This window comes from Saccostrea cucullata, unplaced genomic scaffold (genome assembly GCF_032062105.1).
Source record: "Saccostrea cucullata isolate Sc308-1 unplaced genomic scaffold, CSIRO_AGI_Scuc_v1 ctg125, whole genome shotgun sequence".
NCBI classification, from domain to species: domain Eukaryota; kingdom Metazoa; phylum Mollusca; class Bivalvia; order Ostreida; family Ostreidae; genus Saccostrea; species Saccostrea cuccullata.
In genome coordinates, this window is record NW_026936290.1 from 189,238 (window position 1) to 199,575 (window position 10,338).

Here is a 10,338-nt window from a genome sequence, read left to right on the forward strand (position 1 = left end):
CAGCGTGCAAGTCCAGCATCCAAAACAATTCCAGCTCGATTTCTATGAGCATAAGGTTCATCTTTTTTTTTCTGGAGAAAGATATAAATTTTGGCATTTTCAGAACGTTTTTATATACGAAAGTCTTTTGTTATTATTAACTGGAATGTACTTTAATGAATTAGAATGAAAATTAATTTATATTTTGTTCTGCTTTAGTATAAGCCGAAATACTTTTATTCAAACCTTTGCATTACAGATCTCGAAATGCCAGGGGAACAACTGACTTGCGTATTGCAGCTTTATCATAAATTACATGGAGGATCAACTTTACAAAAATCAAAATTATCTTCAGTTTTCTCAAAATTAAACGCAAGCAGTCTCACCAAGAAAGATCTATTCCGTGAACTGACTGATCCAGTAACATTTTCACAAATGAAAGATTTCGTAATTTCTAATCGAAGCAAGAGCACGAAAATAGAGATACAGGACAGCATTGAATCGTTGTGTTGGTCAGCCTGTAAGAGTGCATTCTCTGGACAATCATTTGATGTGTCTGATGTTTTCAAACTGTGGCAAATTTTCAACAGACTAACTAACGAGGAATCGTATCCTCCAGTGATATCAATCCAGGACTCTGCATGGCTCATCGAAAAGTTTGTTGGTTTTACTGACGGCACCAAAGGATTCCGATTCGAACGTACTGAGTTGTCATTTTTAGGCTTTCTCAACTGTCTAGAAAATCTGTTTACGTCTACTTCTATTACACAAGCCACAAAGGAGATCCATGATTGGTTGGTAAAAGAAGTGCTCAAGGGTGGATGGGTTTATATGAGAAGTAGACGCCGATCAAATTGGTCGTTATGGTCTAAAAAATGGATGACATTGTCTCCTGGAAAACTCCTTTTTTCCAAGAGAAAGACTTCCGAACATTTATTTGTAAATAAAAAGGTTGTCTTTTACATCTCTGAACAAATGAATGTCAATATAATCGAATCGACAGCTAAGCGAATGACACATATCATACAAATATCCAATACAGATTCTTTTGAATGTCAAATTGCAACTTTGGACCAAAAGAAAATGGAGGCATGGTTAAGGGCTCTTAATAATTCAGTTAAATACTACGTTGAGGACACGAGTCCTATTCGCCGTATTTTAATGGGACAAAATGCCAGTGACGAGAAAAAGACCGATTCCCTTCGTTCCACTGAGCGAGAGAAATCGTTTTTACAGTCTAAAGAAGAACAGAAAGAACGCAAAACCGAGAAAGAAGATGGACTATATATGTCAGATTATGAAGTGTTTGAAAGCGATGCGTTTCACCTGCATTCCGCAAACATTGAAAGAGATAAAATCAAGGCAATTTTTCTTGAATTAGATAAAGATGGAAATGGAGTACTTAATGAACAAGAATTTTTTAAGGCACTTGAAGAATTTGGTTTAGAAATAACTGAATCAGAAGCCAGAAAAATCTTCAACGACATAGATGTTGACAAAAACGAAAAAATAATCTTTACTGAGTTCTATGATTACTTTCTTGAGAAAATCCTAAGTGGCAGTAATTCGACACTTCCTAAGGCATTCATTGAAGCCGAACAGAAGCAGAGGGGTGCAATCAAATTCAGGCAGTTTTCAGAAAATATAAGACAGAGAAGAGATTCCTTAAGTCTTGACAAAATATTATCAACATTTGATAAAGTTCGGAACGGGGATGATAAAAACAAACTCACTTTTCAAGATCTTCAGTCAATTTCGTTTCTCGATGAAGTTTTTGAATTCCGATTGAGGTCAAAATTTGATACCTGTAATATAAAAGAACTAAGAAATAGAATAGAAGAGAGATGGGAAAAGTACCAATCTTTTAGGCGCGAAGGAGAAAATGGGGAGATTGTCATGACAGGTGCAGACAAAATCGTCGAAGACATTGTTCCCGGAGAATACAACCTACGAGAACTTGCCCAGTTTGTAGACTTGCCGAAATTACTACCCAGGAGAACTATTTTACAAAATGTATCATGGGAAACAGGAAGTGTTCCAAATACTTCCGGGAATCTTGTTTTTCCTGATTCATTTGACGGCATTATAGAAGTTGAAATTGCCACCAGTGAACTCCTGGCCTACTATGGATGTACATTTGCTGATGATAATGCAGAAAAAATATCGATTCCATATCGGCATGCTATACAAGACTTTACCTATGGAAATGACTATTTAGCTGATTATGTGGAGAAGAAAAATGGCGGAGCGGGGGTGGAACGGCATGGATTCTCCCATATTGATTGTCCCTTAGATGACGAATCAGGCTATTTTATTCTGGGAAAAATGAGTGGGGAAGAAATTCACTTTACAGCTTTTAAAATCCCTAGACGACACACTCTCTATGTGCCAGGACATTGTATTCATTCAAACGATTACTTAAGGGGGACATGGCGCACAATGTTGTCCGATGAAGCCGATATAGATCACGTGTTCTTGAAAAGAAAGATTTCAAATAATGAGAGACACGGTCTTAAGGCATTTACATTCCAATTTTCTTGATAATTATCTCCATTTTAATTGCACAATTTATTTCGAAAATAAAATTGAAAATGATAATGTTCTTTGTTTGTCAAAAATATACAATCGCGATACCTAGTATTGAATATTTGTTTACGACTTTGCTTCATGGTAAATAGCTCAAAGGAGAAAGAGAGGGGAAGGGAGGGAGAGAGATTGCATATGGGTTATTAATCCATGAAGGATATGGAGATAACGAATATAATACAATATCAAAGTCCATTAAACATAACAAAATAGAATCAGAGCAAACACAGACCTACAAAACATCAGAGCTTGAATCAGGTGCCATTGAGGAGTGGTCACAACCAATAGCAAAAAAGTCAGTGATTGGGAAATAATTATCGCTGTATGTAATTACTGTTTTTCGATATGTAAAATGTGGAAAATTATTTATATACTGTGAGTGTGTTTGAGCTATTATTCGTCTGAGGACGTACACTATTTAGCTGTATAGTTTGAGGAAGGACCCTTTTCCAAATTTGAGATGAAAAATTCATTTTCACCCCCTTTTCTTGCATTTATTTAATATTCGAATATTGTTTCATTATTCGATCGTCGGTCGAATAGTCGACTATTCGTTGACATCCCTAATTAAAATACATTCTGATTTTATATACAAGCACTCTGAAGTTGATATAAAAAAGATTCTTAATTATTTAATTGACAATATCAATGTGTTTTTTCATACCAGGTATTCCAAGAATCTCTTGGAATTCCCGTGGATACCAATTGCACTACATTATAAGCAAACTTATTTTGTATTCATATGAAAAAGAAAAAAAAAATTCTACTGTGGACCTCAACTCTGCATATAGATATATCGACGACGTGTTATCAATTTACAAGAGTTATATTAGTTTCAATATGTTGACACGGTAAATTGTTTTTGCAAACAAGATATTATAAACAATTTAATTTGTTAATTACTCACTTCAAAGAATATAATTAAAGGTCCTGTAATATAAACTCATTTTCAGTTGTCTGTCTCTTTTTAAACAGATCATGCCCATAAAATGTTCCTTAGTAGTTCCTGTAGTCTTTATATATCGGTACATAATGAAGAAAGTTGCCTATGTAAAGGTTGTTAGATAGATTTCGTCGTTAGTGGACTTTTACATCTAGTCAGTAAACATGCAAATATGGAGATGCTGCAGAATATGTGGAGTCATTAATTTCGAGCTCAAAGGGAAACACGAATGAAAACAACTAATCTTTATTTTAAAAATATAAAATATAAGGGTTATCTTTGAAAAAAGTCCACGGGGGAGTTTTCTCCATTGTAATTTAAGGATTCATCTAAGTATTCAGGGGGATCTCTAACCAGTTAAAAATGGTCACACAAAGCGTAAAAGCTTACACACGTTGATGGCTTTATTGTTCGAAATGTATTAAGATTAATATTAAAATTTTCTAAAAAGATCTTATCTTTTAATATTTACATCCACTGAATATTTTCTCCTTTATTTCTTAAGAAAACCCATTGCGTTAATCACTGCATAAACTTCATTAGGCATGTCGCCTGTACAGATTTCTTGATCAGTGGCTGTTCCATCAAAGAAACGTATAAAGACGTTCGCATCATTAATAAAAGAATAAATCTTTTTAATCCAACTTTAAATGATTATTTAAACAGATATAAATATAAACAATAAAATGTCTTTCTTTGTTTCTTATAACTGGAATTAACGGTTGCAGCTATTGCAGAAAAAAATTATGTATTTTTTCTGTAACAGCTGCTTCCGTTAATTCCAGTAATAACAAAGAAAGCATTTTATTGTTTTAAAAACTTCGGTAGATGAAAATTATTCCTCCGAAATACAAATGAAAAGAAGATAGGGCTTGCTGTGGCCTTCAACACATTTAGATGGATTTTCCTGTTAATTCCCGGCAAGTGTGGTTGATCGACAGGTGGCCGGTTGCTCACTCCTCCAGGGCACCTGATTCTCTCTCTGATGTTTTAGAGGTGTGTGGTCTGATTTGTATTTTTGAATAGACTTTTGAGCTTGCATACTGTTCATTACTTCTGTAAAATTTCTTTATAAACGGTCAGTTATTGCATAGTGTTTTTACAACCAAAATAAGAATACGGACCAGTTTGAGCTTTATTGTGCCCTAAGCCCTAAAAAATTTAATGTTCTTAAAAAGTTATGAAATTGGCTTTAACAATTTTTGAGTAGATGAATATGATAAATTTTTTAAAGAATATGGCATGTAAAAGAGCCTTTCTTGAAATATGACGTCATTAATTTGGTACATTTTTAAGTTTAATGCAGAAAAGCTTCAAAATGACTCGTTTTTCTTCTAATTTTCCTCCAGAAAATAGTGTCTGCCACCGTCGCCCGCTTTAAGTTTTGGATATTTTGTGCAAACAGCTATGAAAAATCACATATCTCAAAATCTTTCCGGGCGACGGTGGCAGAGTATGTTTTCTGAAAGAAAATTCCACTGAAAATTGATGTCTTCTGCAACTTTTTTAAGAAAATACGGGAAAATATTTAGGAGGTCATATGAGAAAATCCATTTCTATACTCTTTTTCCTATGATTCAGAAAGAATGAATTTCAATTTCTTATATCACTTTTATATTTCAGAAAAATATAGGGCTTAATTTGTATTGAAACTGTACCTTCTTCTTTGTAAATAAATTTAGTATATTCTGACAAAATCATGCTGAGGCGGTAGGAAAACTCTTGTTGTCTGATCAAACGTGTAGGAATTTAGGAGAACCTTTAGAAAAGAAATATTTCTTCAATGCCAGAAAAGGAAAAAAAATATACAGCGATCATATTCCATCTATGCATTTTTGCATGAATTCTTTTAAGAAGGTAAGCAACATCACTTAACAATGATGTTGATTCTTTATTTTTTAAATAACTATCAGGGACTTAAGTTTTAAACCTAGGAACTTAACTATGGCTAATGACTTTAATGAAATGATAATACTATAATGAATGAAAGTTTGTAGCTAACTCGGCCACGTATTCCTGGAAAAATAAAATTAAACGAACAAGTAATTATTATTGTACATGTTTCAAATGAGTTGGCATTCAAAGACAGACAACTTTTGTTGAATCATTTTTTAAACCTCAAGAATTCTGTTTATTTATTCGGATGTTTACCCATTTTTCATTTGTGCATGAAGTCAATTTGTGTGGGAAAATAATTACATTTTTATTTTATTTTTATTTTTTGGTCTTTCTGTGAGGAAGTCACAGAATTTTTAATCGCTTGTTTCTTGGTATTTTCTCTTAAAACAATACCGTACTTAATTTAAATACTCAAACGTATAAATATAATTCATTATTCTAGATGCAAACCATTGTTTCAATCTAAAGTATTTCAATTAGAAGTATTCTCTCTCAATGCAAACAGATGTTTCTTTCTGAACTGTATCAGTAAGATGTACTCTCTCTCTCTCTCTCTCTCTCTCTCTCTCTCTCTCTCTCTCTCTCTCTCTCTCTCTCTCTCTCTCTCTCTCTCTCTCTCTCAGAAGTGAAAAGCTGAAAATACAGGAAATTATACTAAAAGTGAGCAACGAAAAACGGCGGTGAAAATCGAATGTTTTTACAATGCTTACAGAGAGCTACAGTTATGCATCTCTCTCTCTCTCTCTCTCTCTCTCTCTCTCTCTCTCTCTCTCTCTCTCTCTCTCTCTCTCTCTCTCTGAGCTATTTAATGAAGGTAAAACATAATAAAAAACATATTCTATACTAGGTATTGTGATTGTATGTTTTGAAGAACAAAGCACATGATCATATGATCATTTTGAATTTCATTTTCAAAATTAATTGCAATTCAAAGAGAGACCATTACCAAGAAAATTTAAATGTCAATGGCTTAAGACTGTGTCCCTTATTATTACAAATCTTTCTTTTCAAGAACACGTGATCTATATCGGCTTCATCGGACAACATTGTGCGCCATGTCCCCCTTAAGTAATCGTTTGAATGAATACAATGTCCTGGCACATAGAGAGTGTGACGTCTAGGGATTTTAAAAGCTGTAAAGTGAATTTCTTCCCCGCTCATTTTTCCCAGAATAAAATAGCCTGATTCGTCATCTAAGGGACAATCGAGGTGGGAGAATCCATGCCGTTCCACCCCCGCTCCGCCATTTTTCTTCTCCACATAATCAGCTAAATAGTCATTTCCATAGGTAAAGTCTTGTATAGCATGCCGATATGGAATCGATATTTTTTCTGCATTATCATCAGCAAATGTACATCCATAATAGGCCAGGAGTTCACTGGTGGCAATTTCAACTTCTATAATGCCGTCAAATGAATCAGGAAAAACAAGATTCCCGGAAGTATTTGGAACACTTCCTGTTTCCCATGATACATTTTGTAAAATAGTTCTCTTGGGTAGCAATTTCGGCAAGTCATCAAACTGGGCAAGTTCTCGTAGGTTGTATTCTCCGGGAACAATGTCTTCGACGATTCTGTCTGCACCTGTCATTACAATTTCACCATTTTCTCCCTTGCGCTTAAAGGATTGATACTTTTCCCATCTCTCTTCTATTCTATTTCTTAGTTCTTTTATATTACAAGTATCAAATTTTGACCTCAATCGGAATTCAAAAACTTCATCGAGAAACGAAATTGACTGAAGATCTTGAAAAGTGAGTTTGTTTTTATCATCCCCGTTCCGAACTTTATCAAATGTTGTTAATATTTTGTCAAGACTTAAGGAATTTTTTCTTTGCCTTATATTTTCTGAGAACTCCCTGAATTTGATTGCACCTCTCTGATTCTGGTCGGCTTCAATGAATGCCTTAGGAAGTGTCGAATTACTGCTACTTAGGATTTTCTCAAGAAAGTAATCATAGAACTCAGTAAAAAGGATCTTTTCGTTTTTGTCAACATCTATTTTGTTGAAGATTTTTCTAGCTTCAATTTCAGTTATTTCTAAACCCAGTTCTTCAAGAGCCCTAGAAAATTCTTGTTCATTCAGTACTCCATTTCCATCTTTATCTAATTCAAGAAAAATTGCCTTGATTTTATCTCTTTCAATGTTCGTGGAATGCAGTTGAAACGAATCGTTTTCAAACACTTTATTATCTGACATAAATAATCCGTCCTCTTTTTCGGTTTTGCGTTCTCTCTGTTCTTCTTTAGACTGTAAAAACGATTTCTCGCGTTCAAAGAAACGAAGGGAATCGGTCTTTTTCTTGTCATTTTGTTTCATTAAAATACGGCGTATAGGACTCGTGTCCTCAATGTAGTATTTAACTGAATCATTCAGAGCCCTTAACCATGTCTTCATTTTCTTTTGGTCCAAAGTTGCAATTTGGCATTCAAAAGAATCTGCATTAGATACCTGTATGATATGTGTCATTCCCTTAGCTGTTGATTCGATTATTTTGATATGCGTTTGCTCAGAGAGGTAAAAGACAATCTTTCTCTTAACAAATAAATGTTCGGAAGTCTTACTCTTGGAAAAAAGGAGTTTTCCGGGAGACAATGTCATCCATTTTTTAGACCATAACGACCAATTTGATCGGCGTCTACTTCTCATATAAACCCATCCACCCCTGAGCACTTCTTTTACCAACCAATCATGGATCTCCTTTGTGGCTTGTGTAATAGATGTAGACGTAAACAGATTTTCTAGACAGCTGAGAAAGTCTAAAAATGACAGCTCATGATCAGTACATTCGAATCGGAATCCTTTGACGCCGTCAGCAAAACCAACAAACTTTTCGATGAGCCATGCAGAATCCTGGATTGATATCACTGGAGGATACGATTCCTCGTTAGTTAGTCTGTTGAAAATTTGCCACAGTTTGAAAACATTAGATACATCAAATGATTGTCCAGAGAATGCACTCTTACAGGCTGACCAACACAACGATTCAATGCTGTCCTGTATCTCTATTTTCGTGTGCTTCCCTCGATTAGAAATTACGAAATCTTTCATTTGAGAAAATGTTACTGGGTCATTAAGTTCTCGGAATAGATCTTTCGTTGAGAGGTTGCTTATATTTAATTTCGAGAAAACTGAAGATAATTTAGATTTTTGTAAGGTTGATCCTCCATACAATTTATGAAAAAGCTGCAATACGCAAGTCAGTTGCTCCCCGGGCATTTCGAGATCTATAATGCAAAGGTTAGAATAAAAGAAATTTATTTTAATAAATACTGACACGCAAAAAACACCCAGCATCCCTTTACCTAAATGTGCAAGATATAATTTTGTACTTAAAAAGTAAGAACATCGTAAATTCTGCTGATTAGGTTAATTTTCATCTCAATACCGAAAGTAAGGTCTGAGTCCTTACAGTAAGAAATCAAGAAATGCATATTTAACAAACATTTGGTAATAATTTTGGGTTTCAAAGATGTGTTTCCCTAAATTCAAATCATTGCAATAATATTCCGGAAAAGGGTACCAAAAACAAATTCCAGTTATCTTATCGAATTGATGCTGAGGATTCCTCAAAAAGCTCATATTTTCATAACTCGAGCTGGAGATTCTCAAAATAAAAGCGAAGGAAAATTACAGTTACATTACTCTTCATCATTCATATCTATAGCATTAAAGACAGTCCGTGGACCGAAAGTCCAAGAGTTATACTAAAATGTATCAGTTTCGCAAAAAATAATAACTTTAGCATATAAAAAACACACTTAGAATGCCAAAGAGTATATCTTCCTCCAAATCAAATAAAAATACCGTGTCAGTATTATTAGTATATTATTATATAAACATACCTATTTGAGATCAGAAGTCACTATAGTCAGGAAACCCAACACCTACAGTTTTCCTGGTACAAATCTTATTGAAATATATATTATTATTATTATACCACATTATAATTAATTTACACAGCGCGTTCTTTGATTTGTTCTAGATTATCACGTGATCGAGCCATTAAACTTCGTATTTCACGGTCGTCGGCATGCTTTTCATTATATTCCACCTCTTCGGATACCAGTCCATTTACCGCAATATAAACAATACAAATTTGCTAAACACCACTTGATGTTTGTGAATTGAGCATTTGCCTAATTGTTACTATGTTACTAATACTTAGTATGCTACATATTCCAATACAGTGAAATTGACAAATATCTTGGTGCCATGACAAGCACCTTGAATGACCAAACACCAATTTCCAGACGTTCACTGTGCACTGTTTTTGTCCAGATGTGAATTTGAGGACTACTGATGGTGGCCCCAAGAGGTTGCACCAGAAGCAGTCTCCAAATTAGAAATCAACTATTATACAGCAATTGACCATCATATAGTCTAGTATCTATTCACTGCCTTGTTGTCAATACCCAGTCCACGCAACTTCCGGTTGTCCCAATTTTGTGGAAGGATTTAAAAATTGCCGTGTGGTGCTTACGTAACGCCATTACTAACAAACATTTTTATATTATTTATCTATCTGCAAAAGAATTTTACTAGTGGAATTAATCATTTTTCAAGTTGTTAATTGTTTCGCAATATTATCCACTGTCACCCCCTGCAGACGTCTTTGCTTTAGCACGCTCTTCAAGGGTCAAACGCCGCATACAGTGGAATACATTTTCTGATTTTTTCGATCAAACACAACGAAGACACACACAAAGAAAACAGTACAATTTATTCCTTAAAAAATAAATTTTTATAGGCATGATTTTCATTTTTTCTATGAAATGCTTACGTTTCAGTTAACATTATATTACAGTTATCATTCAAGACATTTAAACGCCTCGTTTTCTATTAAAGTACACTTATTATATACCATCTACATCAATAACAACTTTTTAAAAGTAAAATATTTATTTCCTTTGTTGGTGCGTTATGAATTA